The 26,345-nt window shown below is 46.8% G+C and overlaps 1 protein-coding gene across 7 annotated transcripts in view; it reads left to right on the forward strand.

Annotated features, from left to right (window-relative positions):
- The window catches only part of OPHN1 (oligophrenin 1), a 192,235-nt gene extending 182,775 nt beyond the window's left edge, over positions 1 to 9,460 (forward strand). For all 7 annotated transcript variants that reach the window (XM_073558335.1, XM_073558339.1, XM_073558338.1 and 4 more), the window contains one exon: positions 6,748 to 9,460. The gene's annotated coding sequence lies outside the window, so the exon portion shown is untranslated. The remainder of the gene's footprint in view (positions 1 to 6,747) is intronic.
- The last annotated feature ends 16,885 nt before the right edge of the window (positions 9,461 to 26,345 follow it).

Consider the following 26,345-nt stretch of genomic DNA (forward strand, 5'->3'; position numbering starts at 1 on the left):
CCAGTGAACATAAGAGTGACCTAAAATCCAGATTAGAAGTGGGTCTCGGCCTGTAATGAAACAAACATGAGTTAGTCCTGTTGCTTACTCGAGAAGTTGGTCTCCTCGCACTTGTGTGACCGTATGTAGGACCGGTACCATTGTGACTCCCACCGGCCAATTCTCCTTAGCACCTCTGAGCTCAAACCTCCTACCGCTGCCTCTGTGGCAGCACCGATGCGGAAGGAATGACCTCCATAGCTGTGTGGATTCCTGCCCGCTGCTTCCAGCCACTTTCCTAACACCTTGATGAACTGGTATTTTGATAAGAATGACCCGTCCTCGTGACATAACAGTGGTCCCCCTTGCATGGGCCTACCAGCCATAAATACCACAAAGCATTGCCAAGGGCACATAATAGAATCCTTTACCCTTCCCAAGCGTACTTTCTTACCCTTACCCCATTGGTCTGTTTTTGACTTCCTGATCCAAAATTCTATTTCCTTCTGGTTGGCCTGTGATGTCTTCGGCTAAAATGGCCGCACTTTTGCTCTTTCCAGGCGCCACCAATTCACCTATTCTCAATGCCCCGAAAAAGGCTAACGAGAACGCCAACCTAAACAAACCTATCTCAAATCGTGACCTGCAGACTCCTTCTAACTGCTTCCCTACTATTTCCAATAACCCGAATGACACCGGCCTCCTGTTATCCAATTGAATCTTTCCCTTATGGTAACCTCTGAGCGCCTTCCTTACTAAAAATTTCTTAGTCAGTTTGGTTCTGTTTCGAAGTTTAAAACCAAAAGCTAACCCAGAAATTAACTGGTTTATCTTCGCTATAGACCACTTACCATCTGACACTCTCCTGATCCCCATCAATAACACGCCAACCTGCTCCTCATCGGCTAACTGTTCGTTCCCCTCACCTAACCATTCCTCGCAAAGCTGCCATGCCCGCTGATAAGCTGCCCAAGTGCTGCTAGATAATGATAACCTGATTAATGGCTCAGCCGCCCTTATACCACACTCAGAGCCCGGGAGGGCATGGTAAGTCCTCTTCTTCCGCTTCCGGGGCCAACGCCCAGAACCGCTCCCACTGAAAACGAGAAAGTGCATCAGCTATTGAGTTATATTCACCTGGGACATGTGATGCGGTGAAATGAGCATTAATAGACAAACATGCCAACACCAACTGACGCAACACCATGATTACTGGGGGGGAAGAAGCGGTAATATTATCTATTGCCATCACCATGCCCATGTTATCACATTGGAAACGAATCTTTCTGTTTCTTAGTTTCTTTTTCCACAAAGACACAGCCACCAAGATGGGAAAAATCTCCAAAAGCGCTATTTTTAACTAAGCCCGACCGGACCCACTCCTCGGGCCACCTTGCCGTACACCATTCCCCTTGAAAATATGCCCCAAAACCTGAGCTCCCCTCTGCGTCCGTATACAGATCAATGTCCGAATTTCTACACAAATTGTCCATCATCAGAGATCGCCCGTTTTATTCCTTCAAAAATGTGCTCCAAACTTCCAAACCCACTTTGTTTTCGGCTGACAAGCGCACAAAATGATGAGGCGATTTCGCCCCCGCCGTAGCATCGGCCAACCTTCTTGAAAAGACTCTACCCATGGGCATAACCCGACATGCAAAGTTTAAGCTGCCCAGCAGAGACTGCACCTCCCGTAACCTTAATTTTTTGACCTTCAATGCTCTATATACTTCCGCCTGTAGCGCCGCCACCTTCTCCTCCGGTAACCGACATTCCCATTTCTCAGTATCTATCACTATGCCCAGGAAAGAAATACATAAGGTAGGGCAGATGGTTTTTTTCCGGGGCCAGGGGGACCCCGAATTCCTTAGCTACCCACTCCAGGCTCCCCAAAATGGTATCACACACCTGGGAGTTAGGTGGCCCCACACACCAGAAATCGTCCAAGTAATGGATCAATGACTCCAAACTTGAAATGTCCTTTACTACCCACTCCATAAACGTGCTAAAAGTCTCAAACAATGAACATGAGAAAGAGCAGCCCATTGGTAAACACCTGTCCACAAAGTATTCCTCTTCCCAAAAGCAACCGAGCAATCGCTGACTACAAGGATGTACTGGCAGCAGCCGAAAGGCTGATTCCACGTCAGTTTTTGCCATTAAGGCCCCTCTTCCGTATTTCCTAACCCACCGCAAGGCCTCATCAAACGATGCGTAAACAACGGGAGCATAATTCTGGGTCGATGCCATTATTAACGGACTTTCCCCGTGGGTAGGAAAGGTGGTGGATCATGCGAAACTTATTTGGTTCCTTTTTTGGGATGATACCCAAAGGAGAGACAATTTAGATCTTGAACTGGTGGGGACTTAAATGGACCCGCCATTCGGCTTAGCAGCACCTCTTTTTTTTTTAATTTATCTCTCACCACCTCTGAGTGCTCATAGGCCGAACGAAGATTTTTTAAATTCTTTTGTATTTTAAATGTTGGGCAAAGAATAATGAAGCCTCTGAAGCCTCATGTTAGCAGGTCTGCTTTGGCTCTGTCAGGGTATCTATTTAGATATGGGAGTATCTCGTGTAGCTTGATTGGTGTTTGACCCTTGACCAAAACCTTGTCCTCCTGCCATTCCGCTGTTCCTGCTGAAACATTTGGCTGCCCCGTGAGTGGACTCGTTACATGTTGCACATACGTGTTTGAATCTGCAGCGGGGTCCGAACTTACATTGGCTGTCATTAAATTGCTAACACAAACCAGTTTTTTGGGTTCCTCCTCAAGCCTGAAAACTACCTGCCGACTGGCTTCTTGACCCATACCCAGCATGGCTGGAATTACCGCCCCACCCCTGAAAGGGGTTTCCATGTCTATGATTAAGTGCCATAAATTTTAACCAGAGGCTAATATCTTTCTGATCCCATCTAATCGAAGGACCAATGGCCTTACGCTGGCGAAATTGCTCGTCATAACGTAACCACGCATGGCCCCATATGTCCTGTAAGCTTCCCCAATGGAGTCCATATAGCAAAAGAGCTGCAAGCAATTTTCAGGCGCTTTCTCACCTAAAACGCTCGCCAATATAGCGAAGGCCTGTTACCAATTCGTAAATGTTTGCGGTATCACCGGACCTCGCCGGCCTTCCTCTTCATCCTTTTTAGTCCCCCCTTTTCCAAACCTCTCGAAACTCAACTTATCCGAAGGCAAAAGTGAGAAAATATCCACGTACTCATCTTTCCAAATTTTGTCCTTCACTTCTTTCTCAAGATGAGCGCCTAAGGGCCCCGAGAAACAAATGTATACCTCCCCCGTGCCCTATTGTCCGAACGACTATTCTCCTCCTCCCCTAATGGCATTGTTTCGGACTGCCCCATGGCACTTTCACTCACAGTAGCGCCCCCCCTTTGCGGAGTGTACGGGCTAGGCCATGCTGCTAGGCGTGCTGGCCCTGACCCCTCTAAGCGGTCTAGCCTATTCTGTAAGCTTGTCATCAACGCAATCAATTCGTTGCTGGGCGAACTGGTGGTCGGTGTGCTGGGAATTACATATTCTCTTGGTATTTCATGATCACCCCCACCCCCATTTGATTGGCCCACTACCAGGCATGAACAAAACACAGAGTCATAATTACCAGGCCGCCAGGGCGTTGATGTCCCTCCAGCCGTCACGGTTATGGAATCCTCCACGTTGTCCTCCACATCAGATTGGTCCTGGTCGGGGTGCCACACGGGTTCTGTGACGCTTGGTTCGGAGGCCCTGAACAGCCGCGTATCCACTGGCTGAAGACTTGGCCGCCCGGTGTCTGCGCCTCTCCTCCCCAAATCTTCCTCTGGTAACGTGTTGTTGTCCCTAGTCTGCCGCGGCCTGCTCCTCCTCACATCCCCTGTGCTCCGATCGTCCCCCGAGGGACTTCTAGCGCGGCGCTGTGCTCTAACAGGCATGTGTAATGACAGCCTTTCAGGGGGCCTAGTATTGCGGCAGGTCTACTGGGCCTTCCATTCCCCTCAGACATTACCGTGGCCATCCCACCACTATGCAAAATTTGATCAGGCACCTCCCTGGACACCATATTTCCAGGGGTCCTTTCTGAAGGACCCCGGAAACAAGATGGCGGCGCCCGTGTCCGGCGCTCAGCGTTACTTCCGCCCTCCATTGCGGGGGGTGGGGCCCTTGTGCTGTGGGCCTGCAGTGTGGGCGCGCTGTTGCGCGATCAGCGCAGCGGGGAGGCCGCCGCGCCGTCAGCACCTATCAGCGGTGGCGTCGCCGCGCTGTTCAGTACAGGGGCTGCCGCACTGTGAGCCTCCCACGGCGGGGTTGAGGGACCAGAGCTGCTGTTGTAGCGCGGGGGGGCTGCCGCTCCGGCGATCTAATGCCGCGGGGGGATCGCTGCCATGTGTGGCCTGCTCTGCGGGGGGGCGCTGTGCTGCGCTCTTTGTCCCTGCCTGCCGGGGCGAGAGCCATCCGCTGCAGGGTTGCCCCCCAATTGTCCCTGCTGTACTGAGGCCCCCCAACTACTGTGCCCTACTGCCGCCCGCTTCCTCTGGGACCTCGCTCCTGACCTCCCGGAGGTTGATCGCCGGGACCTGATGGGACCCCTGCTGGTGCTAGGATCTTATTTAAGGAATCCTACAGCCACCCCGGAGGATGCATGCTGGCTGCCTTCTGAAGCTTCCCTAACAGTTCCTCCATACCGGTGAGTCCTACGGGCGGCTTCTGGGTGGGAGAGGTTGGTGGTCGTCTTGCTGCCCAGCCCTTCGGAGATCAGAAAGGGCTTCACTAGCCCTGGTCAATCCTTTTGTCTACTTAACCCCACCTCTACTACCTATGTCATATCCCCTTTTTCCCAAACCCTTACCTCCCGGCTCATCTTAACCCCCCCCCACCCCCTCAGCTGTACCTGCGTCATCCCGCCCTCCAAACATCATATCAGCCTCCACCATCACTTCGTTCCCATGTGCAGCTGATACTGTATAGTCAGATACACATTAATGTATAGCGCTCCTGTATACAGTCAGATATACTTTAGTGTACAGCGCTCCTGTATAGTCAGATACACATTAATGTACAGCGCTCCTGTTTACAGTCAGATATACATTAGTGTACAGCGCTCCTGTATACTGTCAGATACACATTAATGTACAGCGCTCCTGTATACAGTCAGATATACATTAGTGTACAGCGCTCCTATATAGTAAGATAAACATTAGTGTACAGCGTTCCTGTATATAGTCAGATATACATTAGTGTACAGCGCTCCTGTACACACTGGCACAGACCCTATATTTATATAGTTCCTGTTCTTCCATAATCCTGTGTTCAGGTTGGTGACATTCTCCTGTACATATAGTGATGTGTCCTTTGTAGACCCTTTTATTCAGGGATTGGTAAAACCATTAGTAATTGTGATCGCCACTGTCTGCGCTCCTGAGACCATGTCAGGATTATCTGTAATGCTCTGGGTTCATTTATTCAGCTCAGAAGAAGTAATGCTTAAGATTGTTAATGGATTTTGGGAATGATAGGGGTAAAGAATAGGTAGTATGGGTATAAAAGATGTGAAGAGTGTCATTGAACAGAATGTAATAAGATTGTGATCTGTCAGAGCTTTCTTCATGTCACACTATGGACTGTACACTGTTTGTAGGTGTAGATTTATATGACTGTTTATTACTTAAGGGGGTTTTACACATAGCGATATCGCTAGCAATAACGCTAAAGCATCACCGATTTGGTGACGCAACAGCGATATCGCTATGTGTGATACTTACCTCCGACCGGCTCCCCCGCTGTCTGTCGCTGATCGCGCAGCCCCATTTCTCGTCGGGCGCTTCCTGCTGGCGCTGACGAGCGACGCGTGGACGCGGACGGAGGACATCAGGATCGCCGCGTCTGAAAGGTAAGTAACGACCGATGTATCGCTGCTGCATCACTGTGAGATCTGCCTGTGTGGCAGCTCACTAGCGACCATTTAGCGATGTACCAGCGATCCTGACCGGGTCGTATCGTGGTCGAGATCGCTGGTGCATCGGTAAGTGTAAAGGGGCCTTTACTGTGCTGGTGATAAAGCTGAGCCAGGATTAATCCAATGCAGCACTGTGTGTTATCATTTACTGTAAGATTGCTTTATTCTGATGACGTGGAAATTGTCCCACGTTAGACAAAATATCCCCTACTGGAGAAGATAAAGCATGGCTTGACTATTCTTAACACTGGCATAATGAGAAAGTCCAACAGGGCATGAATTAGTGGTCTATAGGTGAGCTCTGTGACATCAAAAAATAGTACCCCAAACCCTCTGGTTGGCGTGATGTCCAACTAAAGGATTACAATTCATGACATGGCCGTTCCTTCTTCACAAGTGTGTTGGGTGCATGGTCTTGTGGGTTCTCCTCCTGCTGAACAGCTGCTGATGGACAAGCGCTTGACCAGACCTGTCCTTAAATTTTCTCCCATAGAGAAACTGTTTTTCTATGTGCTATGTTTTTCTATCAGAGGAGGTTGATGGACGGGCCTGGTCTCATTCCCCTCCATCAGCAGCCATTACACAGGCGTCAGCATTATGATCCTTTCTACCATGAAAGATGCAGTGGTTCAGTGACCATCCATCTCCAAGGATTTGTCATGGGGAAGCAGGAAACAAAACCCATAAACTCCTAAATATTATTGCTGAATTGCATACCATATTTGCTGGAGGCTGTTCTTCCCATTCACAGACAGTCTAGACTGTGGTGACATTTCTCATTTTTATACCGTCACTTTATATTTCTTTTCCCAGGATCGCACAATCATGTTCCATGGCTGGTCCAAGGAAAGATGCTGATGGTTTTTCCAGGGTGGATAAGGAATACATTTCACTGTGGGCTTTAGTGAACAGGATCCATACCGAGTCACTCCGTTAGTTTTCTGCTAGGAACTCTGCAGAAAAATGTCTTTATCCCCTGTGCCGTACAACCGCTAGAAGTGATGTCTGCAAGAAATCATCAGAGCTTCTGCATCCTTTGTCTCTTTATAGAAGGAGAGGACTGTACATGAAGGAAAGAAATCTAAAGCTTCCTGTTCCCCCAATATCTGCACGTAGCTTAGCCCGCCATAGTGCAGAGGTCTTACCGGTGGTGTAAATGTGGACTAAGCTGAAGGCACTTCTCATTACAATGGTGGATCTATGAGAAGAGTCAGAAGAGGATGGGTCAAGAAGTGCGTGAACTGGATGGAAGGACTGTACTGGGACCAGGCGAATAGATTCCGCACTGTATTGTAATATTTATTAACTGGTTATAGGAATATTCATTTTAGTCACAGTTGTTTACCAGTGTTTTATGTAGTTAGTATCAAGGCATCAAACTATACAATTATAATTCACCGTTTTAGGAAGGTGACTGTAAATAGACATTTAGTGGCATGGCGTAGATGAAGGGCAATTCTATACTGACAAGTGAATGCATATGTATAGTGCCTTGTTAACAGGGAATGAGGAACACGTGGAAAGGTGCAGGCTCATGTATGGGGATGTTCATTGTTCTGGAACATGGAAGAACAGTAATGGGAATGGACACATTCAGGTTTTTTTTATCAGTATTTCCCCACAATGAGCCTGCAGAGTAGTGGCTCCTGTGTTACGTCTGAGCAGGAGCTTCCCCTCCTCATAGTCTGATACAATCTAATCCCCAGATCAGTCACATAACCTGCGATACTTATCTGGTATAGAGTAAAGCCCCCAATACGCTTTACGTTATTGTCACCCACACTCTCCAAAATCTGTGAGATTGGCCATCACTCCAATGTCTATGAGGGCATCAGCCAACTAATAGGGGAGGTGTCAGTCAGGAATTCCCAGATTTCAGACTGCCGATTACTTTGTTCTCCCAGAGCCGCCGGTAGAGATGTCTATCAGTGGTTTTCTCCTGTGTACGGGAGAGTTAGTAGAGATGGCTGTCAGCCAGAGCATCTTTTGGGCAACAGCCATCTAATGTATATTGGGACCGTAACATAAGCAGTAACTCGTGATGAGTGCTCGTTACTTGAGCTTCCTGAGGGTATGTACCGAGTATCACGGGTGCTCACATGAGATATTCGAATCCCTGCTACCACAGTTTGGCGGCTGTTAGACAGCCACAAAACATGCGGGGATTGCCTATTTGCCCATGTTTGTCAGACAATCCCAACATGTTTTGTGGCTGTGGGAACTTGAACATCTCACTTGAGCACCCGTGATACTCAGTGCATTCCCAAGCACTCTCTGCAAACTCGAATAATGACCACTTGTGCTCATCACTAGCAGAAACTTCTTCATGAGATGATGTCCAAATCTATAGAAGCAGCTAGATTACCATTTACAGTGGTAAATGACATTGTGTCCAATGACAATAGATTAATTTCAAGGGGTTTTCACAAGTAAAAAAGTGATGTTTTTTTTAGTAGCAACAGTCCCACTCTTGCTTATGAGTTGGATCTCGTATTTTGGGGCCACCCATGTTAATGAGGTCAGACTGCAATATACCAGCAGCAACCAAAGCACAAAAGTGATGCTATTTCTAGATACTAAATCTGGCCCATTTTATTTTTTAAATTCTACATTAAAAATGATTCTCTGTATTTGCCCATATCTTGCCCCTATATTGCCCTTTGTAATATGATTATTAACTTATAGTTATTGAAAAAAATTAATGTTCTATATAAAGGACCAGGGGTCCCCAATGCTCTGATGAGCGTACCCCCCTCATAAAATATAGTGCGAAGTGCTGTGTACTTGAGGCACAAGTTGAAGAAAACGTTTTGGCATTCGTTTTAATCTGGTATAATGTTTCAGGTGCATATGAAGTCTTAATAACGATGTGATCCATTTTCTGGGTCATTTTGGAACAGAATTGTATCGCATTTTGCTTGATAAATCTCAACATTGTTTCTTTCCGATATCGAAAAGCAGCCAGTCCCTGTGGTCTGTCTTGGAGCTTACATTTTTCACAATGGTGGAGGTATAATAAAGCATTGTAACATTTCCTGTTAAAAATGAATGAAGGCCTTAATGAAGCTGTGAAAGACCTGAAGGTGCAGATGCAACTGAGCACCTCACCCACTGCACTGTCCTGAAGTAGGTGTATAGCTGGAGAGATGGAAGGCTCCATACTCGACACTTATTATTTCATCTGTAAGTGGATCTTCCCTGTTATGGACTCCTCTTTCTGTGACTTCTTTGGATGTCCCAGGGTAACCTCATCTTAAGACGAGCCCCTTTATCCTCCCCGTGGTCTTGCTCCATGGTTCAGTCATGTGCTGGTGAGAACATCCGGGTGCTTTATGCTCCGCAGGCTGCCAACATTTAATCCTGTGTCCTTTGGCGCACTTTCAATTGTCTTGTAGCTTTTTCTGTGAATAGTTCTGTAAACTTTTCTGTAAATATTTCAATGTCATTCCTATTTTATGAAGGGTTACATTCCCAAAGTATTTCACGTTATGAAGAAATTACACAATAAATGTGATGTTGCAGGTTATAGTTGTGTTTATTTCTTGGCTTCTTAAATGGAAACTAATACACAATCATTCCAGTGCGTCTGTTCATCATGAGTCGTACTACACATTATGATAGAACAATTGATGCATCTGATTAGGTGACCATTGTTGTATCACAAAGGTAAATTTCCCAGTACCCTCCATCTATGGGTCAAAACATAGAGCTGATGATCAGCAGATCCCGAACTGGTAGGCACTGTCACTGTAGAAATGTTGGACTCGCTGCAGTTTGCTCCTCAGCAGTTTCAGAAACCAAACTTGATGATCAGATAAACAGCAACCTAAATGTGGTTTTCAGTACATGACAGCCCCACTTATGCAGATGAACACATGGTAGTTACTGTTCACTCTTCCAGTGTCTATCCATGATGGTTTACTTTTCCATCTTCTTTTAGTGTGTTAATTTACTCTGTTGTTCATCATCATTTTATACAACTATTATATGAACTTGGGTATGCAGAACATGGAATGTAGAAAAAGCCTGACTACAGATATACATTGTCCTGCTTGGTTTTCCTCTGGCTTTATTACATTTAATAGTTATTGGTTAAAAGGAGCTAAGTTGCATTCAGTGCCAAGATGCAGAGGCAGCAACAATTTAACTCTTGGACCGAAGAGAAATCAACTGTAATAATCACATAACTGACTTTTTGACTTTTGCAAGACACAATTTTGGATATCACATTGTGAGTGTGTATGTGTGTGCGTTGTGAGGCAGCGACCTGAGTCATATGTGAGGTTCGCTATGTGTCCCCCAGAATGCGCTCAGAAGCGTATTAGATCCGCTGGAGTGCTCTGTCGTCGCAGCAGTGTGCCTGTGACTCACAGGCAGAATAAAAGTGAGTTTGAGCCTGGTCAAGTTATTTGGACCAAGGAGTTTATTCAGGAAAACCCAGTATGGGCTATTATTTTTGAAACAGACTGCAGGAAGGTAGTGTGGTCCGGTCTGTTTCCTCCAGCCCTGGTCTTATAAGTGGCCTAGGGCCACAGATTGGAGAGAGGAAAAAAAAACCCTGCAGAAAGGGTTTTGGGTGTGTCATTCCTGACTTGCAGAGAGACAGAGCAGTGGTCTGCAAAGCTCCCTGTGTTAGGCAACACAGGGACAAACTGAGCCAAGGTCTGGCACCCCTTTCATACCCAGGCAACGCGGTCGCTTATGGCAACTTGCCACGGACTGTTTTGTTGCTTCCCGGCTGCGATTCGGAAAATGTGCTGTGCACTGAGTGAGTTTTGTTGGACATTAAAAACCTTTTTGTTTTTGAACTTGCTTGGGTCACTGCCTCATAACTGCACAGCGTGGACACTGAGCGTTACATATGGTGGAGAATGCGGGCAGTGTGAACTGAGGGATACCCAAAGCGTGCTGCATGTCGTATATTAGGCCTGCAAAGCTGCAGCTTAAATCGACTGATAAGATGGAGGAAATACTGAGACAGTTGGCCGCCTCGGAAATGCGACAACAGAAGCTGCAAGAGGAGCAGCAGCAAACCAGCAATTTAATTCTGCAGCAGATTGCGGCTCTGCAAGAGGCAGGATCCCCAGCCACCACATACCGATCGGAAGCCCGGTACAAGGTCTGTTCAGCGCTGAGGAAAATGGCACCTGAGGACGACATGGAGGCTTTTCTCACCATTTTTAAATGCACTGCGGAGCTGGAGAACTTGCCGGTGGCTCAGTGGGCTGAGGTGGTCTCCAACTTCTTGACGGAAGATGCACAAAAGGCCTATCTGGACCTTAGTCGGGACCATGCCCTGGACTGTGGAAAGCTGAAGGGTGAGATCCTTGCTCGACTGGGGGTTAATATATGTGTGGGCCCAATGGGTGTTCCAGTGGTCCTTTTCTGAGACTCGCCCGGCTCGGTCTAAAGCTTATGACTTGGGTATTCCAGTGGTCCTTTTCTGAGACTCGCCCGGCTCGGTCTCAAGCTTATGACTTAGTGCAACTGGTAAAAAAATGGCTACAGCCTTAGACTTTATCCCCGATCCAGATGGTAGACAGGGTGGTGGTCGACCGGCTGGTGAGGGCCCTGCCAGCCGCCATACAGCTTTGGGTGGGGCAAGGGGACCCGGGCACTCTGGACCAGGTGGTAGGACTGGTTGAGCGGTATACAGCCAATCAAGACTTTATACGGGACACTGCCCCACTTTGGCTGTCCCGTAAGGCCCCATCAGCTCAGGAGTCTGGGAAAAGTCTACAACCCTCCACCAAGGCCAATACGGATCGTGCCCGTACTGAGGGGATATCTCAGAAGGAGAGTGTCAACAGCCCCGTGTCCCCTAGTGTAGCCCCAAGGTTCCCCCGGCTCCAGTCCTTAAGTGTTGGCGGTGCCAAGAGCCTGGACATGTGATTGCTAACTGGCCCCTAACAACCGAACCCATGGACTGCGGGTATACCCGCCGGGTATCTATGTATGCCCAGCCAGTCTGCACTGCCACTACAGACCCTGCCGGTACCGAACCTCAGTGGTGCGAGGTACTCGTCAATGGGAGTTTGGTGACCCTGATACACGGGTCCCTGGTTGCCGGGGATAGACCTAATGGATGGAAGGTGGGGGTAGTGTGCATACATGGGGACCTCCGTGAGTACCCGACTGAGGAGGTCACGTTCTCCACCATGTGTGGGGAGATAAAACATGTGGTGAGAGTGGTAAAGACTCTTCCGTATAGGACAGTATTAGGAAGAGACTTTCCCCTGTTCTGGTCCCTTTGGGAGGCCAGGGTTAACCCTCTCAGGGTAAAAAGCATTCCGGGTGCTGAACCTGAAGATCCTGAGTCAGGCATTCCTGCCGTAGGGGTCACCAATATAGGGACAGTGTAACCCCGATAGGTTTCCCCTAGAGGTGTTGGCAGGAGACGTTGAGGAGAACTCACCAATTCCTGAACTAAAGTTGTCATTTGGTAAATTCGGGACAGCTCAGCTCCAGGATCCCACTTTGGCAAGGGCACGGGAAAGAGTAATTGAGATAAATGGGGTGACTCAGCAACCGGGTGTGGAGATGGAGTTCCCACGGATGGTAATCAACCAGGAACTACTGTACAGAGTGGATAAAATCGGGTGAGGTGGTAGAACAGCTGGTAGTGCCTCAGCCCTACCGCCGGGTGGTGCTCGACATGGCTCACACTCACATGCTGGGAGGACATTTGGGAGCCAAAAAGACTCAGGAGCGCATACTGCAGCGGTTGCTCTGGCCAGGTGTCTACGCTGAGGTCCAAAGGTATTGTGAGACGTGTCCGGAGTGCCAATTGACCTCATCCACCACGAATTACCGGAGCCCATTGGTGCCTCTGCCCATTATAGAGGTACCTTTTGGGCGAATTGTGATGGATCTGGTAGGGCCAGTAGTAAAATCCACCCAGGGTCACCAACACATATTGGTAGTCGTAGACTACGCCATCCGGTATCCAGAGGCAATACCACTCCGCCACACCTCGGCTAAATTAATAGCCAGGGAACTGTTTGCCATGTTTGGCCGCCTTGGGCTGCCCAAGGAGATCTTGACAGATCAGGGAACCCCTTTTATGTCTAAGGTGACCAAGGAGCTGTGCAATTTGCTCCAAATTAAACAGATATGTATATCGGTGTATCCACAAACCGACGGGTTGGTGGAGAGGTTTAATAAGACCCTCAAAGCCATGCTAAAAAAGGTGGTTGCCAAGGATGGAAGGGATTGCGACATATTACTGCCCTATCTCATGTTCGCCATCCACGAGGTACCGCAGGCGTCCACGGGGTTCTCCCCATTTGAGCTACTGGATTTCGGTCGTGCAGCCCATAGTAAAGGAGCATCTGTTGGATGCGCAGGCTGATCAGAGCCGTACGTATAATAAAAGGGCCACGGTGAGGACCTTTAAAGAAGGGGACTGGGTGTTGGCACTAGTACCCACCCCAGAGAGTAAACTCATGGCCAAGTGGCAAGGGCCCTATGAGATACGGAGGAAAGTGGGGGAAGTGAACTATAAAGTTTACCAACCTGGAAAAAGGAAACCCGAGCAGCTGTACCATGTAAACCTGCTAAAGGCCTGGAAGGACCGGGAATGTTTGGTCACGGAGGCGACCCCGGTCGTACCAACAGAGAGCCCTGTTATGAATAAGTCACCGTAGGAGGCAAAAACAGAAATACTAGCGAAGTCCAGAAAACCAGAGAAGTTGGCAGCTATCGGATTGCAGACCCCTGAACCTAACAACAACAACTAGCAGTAGCCGTGGGGGGTTCCTACGGTGCCCTAGACCCCTCGATCACAGCCAGAGAACTACATAGCCTAAAGACAGAAAGGGAAATCTAAACTGCCCCAGAGCAGACCCCAAAGCAATAGGCAGCCCCCAACATATAATGACGGTGAAGCAAGATGAAAAAACACTCACACAGATGGAAAGATAGGCTGAGCAAATGATGGGGCCCAAGCTAACTAAATAGGACAGAATAGAAAAGCTGCTGTCTGCAATCCGCCAAAACCCTCTCAAAAACAAGAGCCAACAGACTGATAGGGAAAAAAGCCCTGAAGATGCTAGGCTTCAAAAAGACTATATCAGTACTCAGGTATTTTCTGAAGACAGAGCAAAAAGGAATTCAGCTCACCCAGCAGGGAAAGGCAGAAATCCAGAAAAACAAGGAAAAACAAATCCAAAACACAAATGCAAAAAGTAGAGCAGAAAACTTAGCTTTTGAGGAGCAGGAATCAGACTGGTCTCCAAGAATCCCTCAGAGTAATCACCCGCAAGGCAGAAGGGCGTTGGCTGCCTTATATCCAGTCAGCAATTCCAGTCACCCAGTCATCATCATTCTGCTCAGGTGCTTTGTAATCAGCCTCACTACCTTCCTTCACCAGAAGAGGGAGTTCATCAGACCTCAATGGTGAAGGGGAAAATGAACTCACAACAGTACCTCCCCCTTGAGCAGGGGTCACCGAACCCTCATCCACGCCACCAGGGCGATCAGGGTGAGCCCGATGAAAGGCACGCACCAATCTTTTGGCATGAATATCAGAGGCAGAGACCCAGGAATTATCCTCCTGACCATAACCCTTCCACTTAACCAAATACTGGAGTCTCCGTCTAGCCAGACGGGAATCCAGTATCTTCTCTACCTCATATTCCATGTTACCTTCAACTAATACAGGGTCCGGAGGTGCCACCCCAGGAACAACTGGTTCAACAAACCTATTCATCAAGGACTTATGAAACACATTATGAATTTTAAATGTGACAGGAAGAGCCAAGCGAAAAGAGACCGGATTAATAATCTCCAAAATCTTGTAAGGTCCAATAAATCTAGGCTTAAACTTAGGAGAAGCCACCTTCATAGCGATATTTTTTGATGATAACCAAACCATATCACCAACCTTAAACTGGGGACCAATGGTCCTATGTCGGTTGGAAAACCGCTGGGCCTTTTCCTGGGAGAGAGATAACTTATCCACCACTAGGTCCCAGATCTGGTGCATTCTCTCCACCACAGTGTCAACACCTGGGCAGGCAGAAGGCTCCACCTGCCCTGAAGAAAATCGAGGATGAAACCCAAAGTTGCAAAAAAAGGTGACATCAAAGTGGCAGAACTAGCTCTATTATTTAAAGCAAATTCGGCCAAGGGCAAAAATGAAACCCGATCATCCTGATCAGCGGAAATAAAACATCTCAAATACGACTCCAAGGTCTGGTTTGTTCTCTCCGTCTGCCCATTGGTCTGAGGGTGAAAAGCAGAGGAGAAGGACAACTGAATTCCCAGCTTGGAACAAAGTCCTCCAAAATCTAGACACAAACTGAACTCCTCTGTCAGATACAATGTTCTCAGGAATCCCGTGCAAGCGAACCACCTGTTGCAAAAACAGGGGCACCAACTCAGAGGAAGATGGCAACTTAGGGAGTGGTACAAGATGAAGGAGGAGCGCCGAGAGATGGCTGCTCTGGCATGAGGCTCCTGAGTTTTTTAGTTTTTTTTCACCGTTTAATTGTTAATTCTCCCTTTGGTTCACTCACCATTGCGTAGCTACAGGATTCGGCAGAGCTGGGAGTAGTGTGGAGACTGCGATCAGCTGGGACCGGTGTCTTTCTGTCCTCGTGGAGCTCCGTGCCTGGTTTCAGCTGGGAGAGAGTGAAGCTGCTCGCTGCCTGCCAACTTTCCTACAACTTGTACCCATTTCCAGCAAGCAGATGATCCCGGGATAGGAAAACTGGTGGAGTGTGCGGTGCTGGAGATGTTCTGGAGATCTTGTGGTCCAGGTGGAGCTGAAGGGGTGAGCTGGGCAGGTTTGGACTGACTGTTGGCCTGTCCCCTGATGTCCCTGTCTTGTTGCACCCATGCCCTCCCCCACAGCAGTGCTGGGAGCACCCTTTATGGAAAGTTGTACATTTATCTCTGCTAAGCTGTGACTGTTCAGTCTTTATAGCTACAAGCTGAGTGTAATCATGGCCACTGCACTCTGTAAACCTACTCTTATGATTTCAAGGGACGATTTATTATTCTGGAATCATCCGCAATTTCTCATGGACTCCCCTTCTTGGAGCATGATTGCTAATTCAACAATTGAGTACATAAAATCCATTACTTCTGTGAAACCTGTGGAGGTGTACTGCAAGAGAGGCAGGAGAGGAGGCGTCCTGGCACGCCTTCGGAGGAGAGGGTTCAGAACAGCTCTTCCTTCACTCCACTTGGCTAATGTCCGTTCCTTATCTAGCAAAATGGAGGATCTGAGCTTACTTTGTAACATGAGATCTGATATGGCCAATTCAGCTGCTCTTTGTTTTACTGAGACCTGGTTGAATGAGACCATCCCTGATTGCAGTCTGGATCTACCTGGTTTTGTTATCTACAGAGCTGACCGTGATTGTGTAGCTTCAGGTAAACAAAGGGGGGGAGGGGTATGTCTCTACATCAACACTAGTTGGTGCTGTGATGTTAACATACTGGGAAAAGGTTGCTCTCAAGATCTAGAGTACCTTGCACTCAATTGTAGACCATTTTACTTTCCAAGAGAGTTTTCATCTATGGTTCTTGTTGCAGTATTTATTCCCCCTCAAGCATCTGTTAAAGCTGCTATTGGTGAATTAGCTTGCAAAATATCAGAATGGGAGAAAGGATCTCCAGAAGCATTTGTGATCGTAATGGGGGACTTTAACAAAGGAAAACTCAACCTGGATCTCCCCAAATTTACTCAACATATAAACTGCTTCACGAGAGAGAACAATACGCTTGATCACTGCTATACAGTCATAAAAGGGGCCTACAGGGCAGTGAGGAGAGCAGCAGTGGGCTTTTCAGATCATTGTCTAATTCATTTAATTCCAGCCTACAGGCAAAGGTTGAAAACATCCAAACCTACAGTTTATACAAAGAAGACATGGTCTGAGGAGGCAAAATTGCAACTACAAGCATGCTTTGAATGTACGGACTGGGAGGTATTCCAGGAAACATGCTCGGGTCTGGATGAATGGGTTGATGCAGTGTCCTCATATATCCGTTTTTGTGAAGAAGCGTTTATTCCATCCAAATCTGTTCACTTTCGGGGAAACAACAAGCCGTGGTTTACAAATAAAGTCAGGTTGATCCGTAAGAGAAAAGAGGAGGCTTATAAAGCAGGCGATATTACTGAATTCAAGAAACTTAGGAACTCGCTATCTAAAGAGATCAAGTTAGCCAAACACGAGTATGCAAAGATTCTGGAGGAAAGGTTCTCATCAAAAGATACTAGATCTGCATGGAGAGGATTAAGAGAGGTCACCAATTACAAAAGCCACCCCACTATAGTGAACCCCAGCAGAAGTCTGGCAGCAGAGTTAAATGAATTCTACTGCAGATTTGAGGCAAGCTCTACACACAGTGGCAATTCATCTCTAAAGGTACTGTCACACTTAGTGATGTACCAGCGATCCCGACCAGCGATATGACGCGTTCAGGATCGCTGGTACATCGCTAAGTGGTCGCTAGTGAGCTGCCACACAGGCAGATCTCACTAGCGACATCGCAGGGGACGGGGATCGCTACTTACCTGTCACACCAGGCGATCCTGCGTCCTCCCGCCCGCGTCCACGAGTCGCTCGTCCTCACAGCAGGAAGCGCCACAGGAAGCTGACGACGAGAAACAGTCCTGAACGTTCTCGCGCGATAAGCGATAACCAGCGGGGGAGCAGGTCGTAGGTAAGTATCAGACACAGAGATATCGCTATAACGTCACTAGTTATAGCGATATTGCTAGCGATATCTCTTAGTGTGACATGCCCTTTAGCTCCTCAGTCTGTTCATATAAAGATCATTCATTGTGCAACACCCAAGTAGTGATCTCCGAGGCAGAGGTGATACGCATCCTGAAGGGACTTAAGGTCAAAAAGGCACCTGGCCCTGATGGTGTATCTCCAATGTGTCTGAAAGTATGTGCTACCCAGCTTGCCCCTATACTGACAAATATATACAATGTGTCACTGAAAGAGTGCGTTGTACCTCAGTGTTGGAAAAGTTCCACAATTATCCCTGTCCCCAAGAAAGTGGGATCCTCTGAGTTGAACGACTATAGACCAGTAGCACTCACATCTGTAGCTATGAAAGTCTTCGAAAGAATTATGATGTCCCACCTGATAAAATTCATGCAGATGCTATGGGACCCGCTTCAGTTTGCCTATAAGGAGAATCGTTCTGCAAACGACACTGTCAATCTGGCACTGAAGTACATTTTGGATCATACAGATGAACTGCACTCATATGTCCGGATTCTTTTCATGGACTTTAGCTCAGCGTTCAATACCATTGATCCGAATTTACTTCATAAGAAAATGGTAGCTCTTGGAGTCCCTCTCAACTTATGCTTGTGGATTTATAACTTCCTGACAGCCAGGATACAGTGTGTAAAAGTTGGACCATTCACTTCGGACACCTTGGTCACAAACATCGGGGCACCTCAGGGGTGTGTTTTGTCCCCGTTACTATTTTCTCTCTATACGAATGATTGCATCTCTTCAGGAGACTCAGTAAAATTCTTGAAATTTGCCGATGATATGACACTGATTGGTCTCATCAGGGGAAATGCTGAAGACTTGTATCGGAGTGAGGTGAAAAGAATATGTGACTGGTGTAAAGCCAATAATCTTGTACTCAACGCTAAAAAAAACTGCTGAGATGGTTGTGGATTTTAGGAAAGATCATGAGATACTTCCAATCTACATCCATGACGAAGTGGTTCTTAGGGTCACAGAGACCAAATTCCTTGGTGTTATCATCTCTCATGATCTTAAATGGGGGAAAAATGTGGATGCTGTTATAAGAAAAGCACAACAGAGGATGTTCTTCCTGCGTCAGCTGAAAAGATATGGTTTGTCTAAGAATCTGCTGATCTTATTCTTTAATGCTGTCATCAGATCTGTGATTTGTTCCTCTCTGATAGTCTGGTATGGGGGAGCCACTGCGCATGACAAACTCCGCTTACAAAGGACTTTCAGAACAGCAGAGAGAATTATAGGTTCCCCCCTGCCTAAAATCCAGGATCTTTATGATAAGAGTATTCAATCCCACGCATTGAAAATTTCATCCGATCCCTCTCACCCGGGACACTCCTCATTCCAACTACTCCCTTCAGGACGTCGCTTCAGAGTCCCCAAATGCAGCACCAACCGCCATATGAACAGCTTCTATCCACTGTCTGTTCAACAATTAAATCGCCATGTGTAGACTATATACTGTATCTGTCTTGTTAGATGTTACTTGTTGTATCTGTTGTTATATATTATGTTGCCTCTTTGCCACAAAGAATTCCTTGCATATATGTAATATGTACTTGGCGATAATAAATTTGATTATTTGATTGAGAACCTATCACAAATCACCCAAATAACAGTCATTCTCTGAGAGACAGGCATATCAGAGATGAAATCCATTGAAATATGGGTCCATGGCCTCCTGGGGACCGGCAAAGGCATCAACAACCCACTAGAGCGAGAACAAGGTTTAGACCGGGAGGAAGTCCCACAGGACTGCACAAAATTCCTGACATCATGAGACAAGGCGGGCCACCAAAAACACCGACTCACCAGATCTCTAGTACCAAAAATACCTGGATGACCAGCCAATGCAGAGCAATGAACTTCAGACATCACTCTCTTCTTCCACTGGTCAGGAACATACAACTTTCCACTGGGACAACGCTCAGGTTTGTCCTCCTGGAACTCTTCCAGAGCACGTCTCAAATCGGGTGAGATGGCAAAAAGAACTACCCCTTCGCCTAAGATGGTAGCAGGCTTGGTCACCACAGGAGAATCAGCAAAGAAACTCCTAGAGAGGACGTCTTACTTGACATTCTTAGTGCCAGGAAGAAAAGAGACCACAAAATCAAAACGTGTAAAAAACAAGGCCCACCTAGCCTGTCTAGGGTTCAAGCGTTTGGCCGACTCCAGGTAAATCAAATTCTTGTGGTCAGTGAGGACCATGACTTGGTGTTTAGCTCCCTCCAACCAATGTCTCCACTCCTCAAATGCCCATTTCATGGCTAACAGTTCCCGATTCCCCACATCATAGTTACGTTCAGATGGAGAGAACTTTCGGGAAAAGAAAGCACAGGGATTCATTTTAGATGTTACAGGATCCTTTTGGGACAAAACAGCTCCTGCACCAATCTCAGAAGCGTCCACCTCTACCTGGAACGGGAGTGAGACATCAGGTTGCCGCAAAACCGGGGTAGAAGTGAATCTTCGCTTCAGCTCCTGAAAGGAAGAAACAGCCTCCCGAGACCAATTCAACACATCAGCACCCTTTTTAGTCAGATCAGTCAATGGCTTGGCAATACTAGAAAATTTTGCTATAAATTTCCAATAAAAATTAGCAAAACCCAAAAGCTTCTGGAGGGCCTTAAAAGAAGTGGGCTGAACCCAATCATAAATGGCCTGTACCTTGGCCGGGTCCATTTCAATAGTTGACGGAGACAAAATAAATCCCAAAAATGAAATCCTCTGTACCCCAAAAAGGCATTTCGATCCTTTGACATACAGGGAATTCTCCCTCAAGATCTGAAACACAGTCCGAACATGTTCCACATGAGAATCCCAATCCTTGGAGAAGATCAAAATATCATCCAGATAGATAATCAAAAATTTATCCACAAAGTCTCGTAAAATGTCGTTCATGAAGCACTGGAAGACAGAAGGGGCATTAGTGAGCCCAAAAGGCATCACCAGGTACTCAAAATGTCCCTCCGGAGTATTAAACGCCATCTTCCATTCATCCCCATGCTTAATGCGGATAAGATTATACGCCGCCCTGAGGTCAAGCTTGGTAAACCAGCAAGCACCTTTAACTCTGGAGAATAGATCCGAAATCAGGGGTAACGGATACTGATATTTAATAGTAATTTTGTTGAGGGCACGATAATCAATACAAGGCCTTAATGAACCATCCTTTTTGGCCACAAAAAAAAAAACGGCACCTAAGGGTGAAGAGGATGGTCTAATATGACCCTTCTCCAACGCCTCCTTAATATAGGATCGCATAGCCTCGTGCTCGGGTACAGATAAATTGAAGAGCCGACCCTTGGGAAATTTACACCCCGGGCTCAGTTCAATTGCACAGTCATACCTCCTATGAAGAGGCAAAGACGCAGACTCATTCTCACTAAATACATCATAAAAATCCACCAAATAGTCAGGAACATCATGCAACTGAGGAGAGGTGGAAAAAAACGGCGCCTCACTAAGGGCACACCGACAACCCCAACTCACCACAGACACAGATTTCCAATCCAAAACTGGATTATGAATTTGCAACCAGGGAAACCCCAAAACAATGGTATCATGCAAATTATGCAATACCAAAAATCTGCAATTTTCTTGATGGTCTGGGGCGACCCGCATTACCACCAGGGTCCAAAACTGAGGTTTATTTTTCGCCAAAGGAGTAGCATCAATCCCCCTCAAAGGGATAGGCGTCCGCAGAGGTGTCATCGGAAATCCACAACATTTAGCAAAATCCAAGTCCATTAGGTTCAGGGCTGCTCCCGAATCCACAAAAGCCTTGGCGGAAAATGTGGACAGGGAGCAGATCAGAGTAATTGCCAGAAGAAACTTAGGTTGAACACCACCCACAGAAAACGTGTGTGCAAAACGTTTCTCTTGTTTAGGACAGACAGAAATAATATGCGAGGCATCTCCACAAAAAAAACACAGTTTATTACACCTTCTGAACTCCTGACGTTGCTCCCTGGACAAAACTCAATCACATTGCATAGGTTCAGACACTTGTTCAACAGGTGGCAACACCTCTCGTGCAGTCCTGCGTTCACGTAAACGCCGATCAACCTGAATGGCTAATGACATAGAATCGTCCAGACCAGAGGGAACAGGAAATCCCACCATAGTATCTTTTACAGCTTCTGACAAACCCTTCCGAAAGAGAGCTGCCAAGGCATTATCATTCCAGGTAGTAAGGACCGCCCACTTTCGGAATTTTGACAGTACAATTCTGCAGAATCTTGACCCTGGCTCAATGCCAACAGGGTCTTTTCAGCCTGATCAATAGCATTAGGTTCGTCATACAACAACCCCAAGGCTTGAAAAAATGTGTTCACATTAGTCAGAATAGGATCATCTGGTTTCAAAGAAAACGCCCAATCCTGGGGATCGCCACGCAGCAAAGAGATTACAATTTTAACCTGCTGCGCAGAGCTCCCTGACGAGTTGGGCTTCAAGACAAAAAATAATTTACAATTATTTTTGAAATTCAAAAATTTAGACCGATCCCCAAAAAACACATCAGGAGTAGGGATCTTTGGTTCAGCAGCATGTGAATGAGCAAGGTAGGCGGAAATTCCCCGCACTTCTGCAGCGAGCTGCTCCACACGATCAGACAATTGCTTTATCTCCATTGAGAGAAAAAGAAATTCCCCCTACGGCCTCAGAGATATAGAGGAAAAAATATACACACTTTTTTTTTTACAATTCTTTCCTGCTATTGAGTACGATAGGATCTGCGGTATGGCAGGTGATTTGTTATGAATAAGTCACCGTAGGAAGCAAAAACAGAAATACTAGCTAAGTCCAGAAAACCAGAGAAGTTGGCAGCTATCGGATTGCAGACCCCTGAACCTAACAACAACTAGCAGTAGCCGTGGGGGGTTCCTACGGTGTCCTAGACCCCTCAATCACAGCCGGAGAGCTACATAGCCTAAAGACAGAAAGGGAAATCTAAACTGCCCCAGAGCAGACCCCAAAGCAATAGGCAGCCCCCAACATATAATGACGGTGAAGCAAGATGAAAAAACACTCACATAGAAAGATAGGCTGAGCAAATGATGGGGCCCAAGCTAACTAAATAGGACAGAATAGAAAAGCTGCTGTCTGCAATCCGCCAAAACCCTCTCAAAAACAAGAGCCAACAGACTGATAGGGAAAAAAGCCCTGAAGATGCTAGGCTTCAAAAAGACTATATCAGTACTCAGGTATTTTCTGAAGACAGAGCAAAAAGGAATTCAGCTCACCCAGCAGGGAAAGGCAGAAATCCAGAAAAACAAGGAAAAACAAAACCAAAACACAAATGCAAAAAGTAGAGCAGAAAACTTAGCTTTTGAGGAGCAGGAATCAGACTGGTCTCCAAGAATCCCTCAGAGTAATCACCCGCAAGGCAGAAGGGCGTTGGCTGCCTTATATCCAGTCAGCAATTCCAGTCACCCAGTCATCATCATTCTGCTCAGGTACTTTGTAATCAGCCTCACTACCTTCCTTCACCAGAAGAGGGAGTTCATCAGACCTCAATGGTGAAGGGGAAAATGAACTCTCAACAGGGCCCTCTTGCACTGGCCAAGGACACAGCCGGGGGACAGATTAAAATAATTGAATAGCTCACCAAACAGCAGCGGCGGAAGGCTCATGCCCTCGTGCAGAGGAATATGGACGTATTTTCAGAGCTGCCAGGTCGGACCACAGTGATACATAGAATCATAGAACCGTAGAGTTGGAAGGGACCTCCTGGGCCATCTGGTCCAACCCCCTGCTCAAAGCAGGATTCGCTAAATCATCCCAGTCAGATGTCTGTCCAGCCTCTGTTTGAAGACTTCCATTGAAGGAGAACTCGCCACTTCTCGTGGCAGCCTGTTCCACTCATTGATCACTCTAACTGTCAAAAAGTTTTTTCTAATATCTAATCTGTGTCTCCTCCCATTCAGTTTCATCCCATTGCTTCTAGTCTTTCCTTGTGCAAATGAGAATAAAGTTGATCCTTCTACAATGTGACAGCCCTTTAGATATTTGTAGACAGCTATTAAGTCTCCTCTCAGTCTTCTCTTTTGCAAACTAAACATTCCCAAATCCTGCAACCTTTCCTCATAAGACAGGGTTTGCAGACCGGTCACCATTCTGGTCGTTCTTTTCTGAACTTGCTCCAGTTTGTTGATGTCTTTTTTAAAATGTGGTGCCCAAAACTGAACACAATATTCCAGATGAGGTCTGACCAAAGAGGAGTAGAGGGAAATAATGACTTCACGTGATCTAGACTGTATGCTTCTGTTAATACATCCTAGAATTGCATTTGCCTTTTTTGCTGCTGCATCACACTGTTGACTCATATTCAGTCTGTGATCTATTAGTATACCCAAGTCTTTTTCACATGTGCTGTCACTTAGCCCTATTCCTCCCATTCTATATATGCTTTTTTCATTTTTGTTGCCCAGGTGTAGTACTTTGCATTTCTCCCTGTTAAAAACCATTCTGTTAGTTGCTGCCCACTTCTCCAGTTTATTTAAATCTTTTTGAATCCTCTCTCTCTCTTCTCTAGTATTAGCTATCCCTCCTAGCTTTGTGTCATCAGCAAATTTAATCAGTTTACCCTCAATTCCTTCATCTAAATCGTTGATAAAGATGTTGAACAATACAGGGCCCAGGACATAGCCCTGTGGTACCCCACTTGAGACATTCTTCCAACTGGATGTGCAGCCATTTACGACCACTCTTTGGTCCGATCACTAAGCCAGTTATGAATCCACCTAACAGTTGCCTTGTCCATTCCATACTTAGTCATTTTTTCAATAAGGATTGTATGAGAGACTTTGTCAAATGCTTTGCTGAAGTCAAGATATACTATATCTACAGCATTTCCTTGATCCACCCAATCAGTGATACCGTCATAGAAGGAAATTAAGTTAGTCTGACATGACTTATTAGTTACAAACCCATGCTGACTCTGTTTAATCACTTCATTCTTATCCAGGTATTGACATACATGTTGTTTAATAATTTGTTCAAAGATCTTTCCTGGTATAGAAGTCAGACTCACCGGCCTATAGTTGCCTGGGTCCACCTTCTTCCCCTTTTTGAAGATAGGAACAACATTTGCTCTTCTCCAATCTTCTGGCACTTCTCCTGTTCTCCAAGAATTTTCAAAGATTATGGACAGGGGTTCAAAAATTTCTTCTGCTATCTCCTTCAGTACTCTGGGGTGTAATTCATCTGGACCTGGAGACTTGAATTCATTTAGGTTAGCTAAGTGTTTCCTCACTATCATATACAACATGACATTATCACTGAGCCCCAGGTAAGGGTGCGGATGAAACCGTACCGAGTATCAGAAGCCCTAAGGCTAGCCATCGCAGCCGAGGTGAAGCAAATGCTCCAGTTGGGAGTCATTGAAGAGTCCTGGAGTGAGTGGGCTAGCCCCATTGTGCTAATACGAAAATTGGACGGGTTGTTACGCTTCTGTAATGACTTCAGGAAGTTAAATGAGGTGTCAAAATTTGACCTATACCCAATGCCTCGGGTGGACGAGCTAATTGAAAGACTGGGGAAGGCCCAGTACTTCACCACGCTCGACCTCACTAAAGGGTACTGGCAGGTTCCCCTGACAGAATCGGCTAAAGAGAAGACCACATTTATCACGCCAGAGGGTCTGTTTCACTATGTTGTCTTACCCTTTGGGTTACATGGGGCTCCGGCCACATTCCAGAGGCTGATGGACATAGTATTAGAACCTCATCGGAAATACGCATCGACCTATTTAGATGACATAGTCATCTTTAGTACCAACTGGGAGACCCACCTGTCCCAGGTACAAGCAGTTTTAGACTCGCTTCGAGTCCCGGGGTTAACAGCAAACCCAAAGAAATGTGTGATAGGGCTCACGGAAGCTCGGTACTTGGGTTATGTGATCAGTCGCGGGGTGATCAAACCCCAAGTAAACAAGATTGAGGCCATCCAAAACTGGCCCAAACCCTTAAGTACTAAGCAGGTGAGGGCATTCTTTGGTATCATTGGTTACTACCGTTGGTTTCTACCCGATTTTGCGGGGGAATCAGCACCCCTAACAGTCCTCTTAAAAGGTAAAAGGACAGTGATGGTCCGATGGAATCCTCAGGCGGAAAAAGCATTCGAGTCCCTGAAGTCGCCGTTGTGTGGACAGCCAGTCCTCATCGGCCCCGACTTCAAAAAGACCTTTATTGTACAAACCGATGCCTCGAAGGTAGGTCTAGGAGCGGTGCTGTCGCAAGAGGTGAACGGGAATGAGCATCCAGTCACCTACTTTTGCAGGAAACTGACCCCGGCAGAGAAAAATTATAGCGTTGAGGAGAAGGAGTGCTTGGCGATTAAATGGGCCTTGGAGTCCCTACGCTATTATTTGCTCGGGCGTCAGTTTTGTTTGGTAACAGACCATTCCCCCCTCGTCTGGGCGAGAAACGCAAAAGAGTGGAATGCCCAAGTCACCAGATGGTTCCTGTCCCTACTAAACTTCAGTTTCTCAGTGGAACATAGGGTGGGGAAGGCACAGGGAAATGCGGATGCCCTGTCACGGGCCCCCTGTATGGTGACAAGTGTTCAACCCCACAAGCTTGAACAGAGGGGGGGGGTATGTGAGGCAGCAACCGGAGTCATATGTGAGGGTCGCTTTGTGTCCCCCAGAATGCACTCAGAAGC

This window comes from Dendrobates tinctorius, unplaced genomic scaffold (assembly GCF_039654945.1).
Source record: "Dendrobates tinctorius isolate UK_male_01 unplaced genomic scaffold, ASM3965494v1 ptg000013l, whole genome shotgun sequence".
Taxonomy (NCBI): domain Eukaryota; kingdom Metazoa; phylum Chordata; class Amphibia; order Anura; family Dendrobatidae; genus Dendrobates; species Dendrobates tinctorius.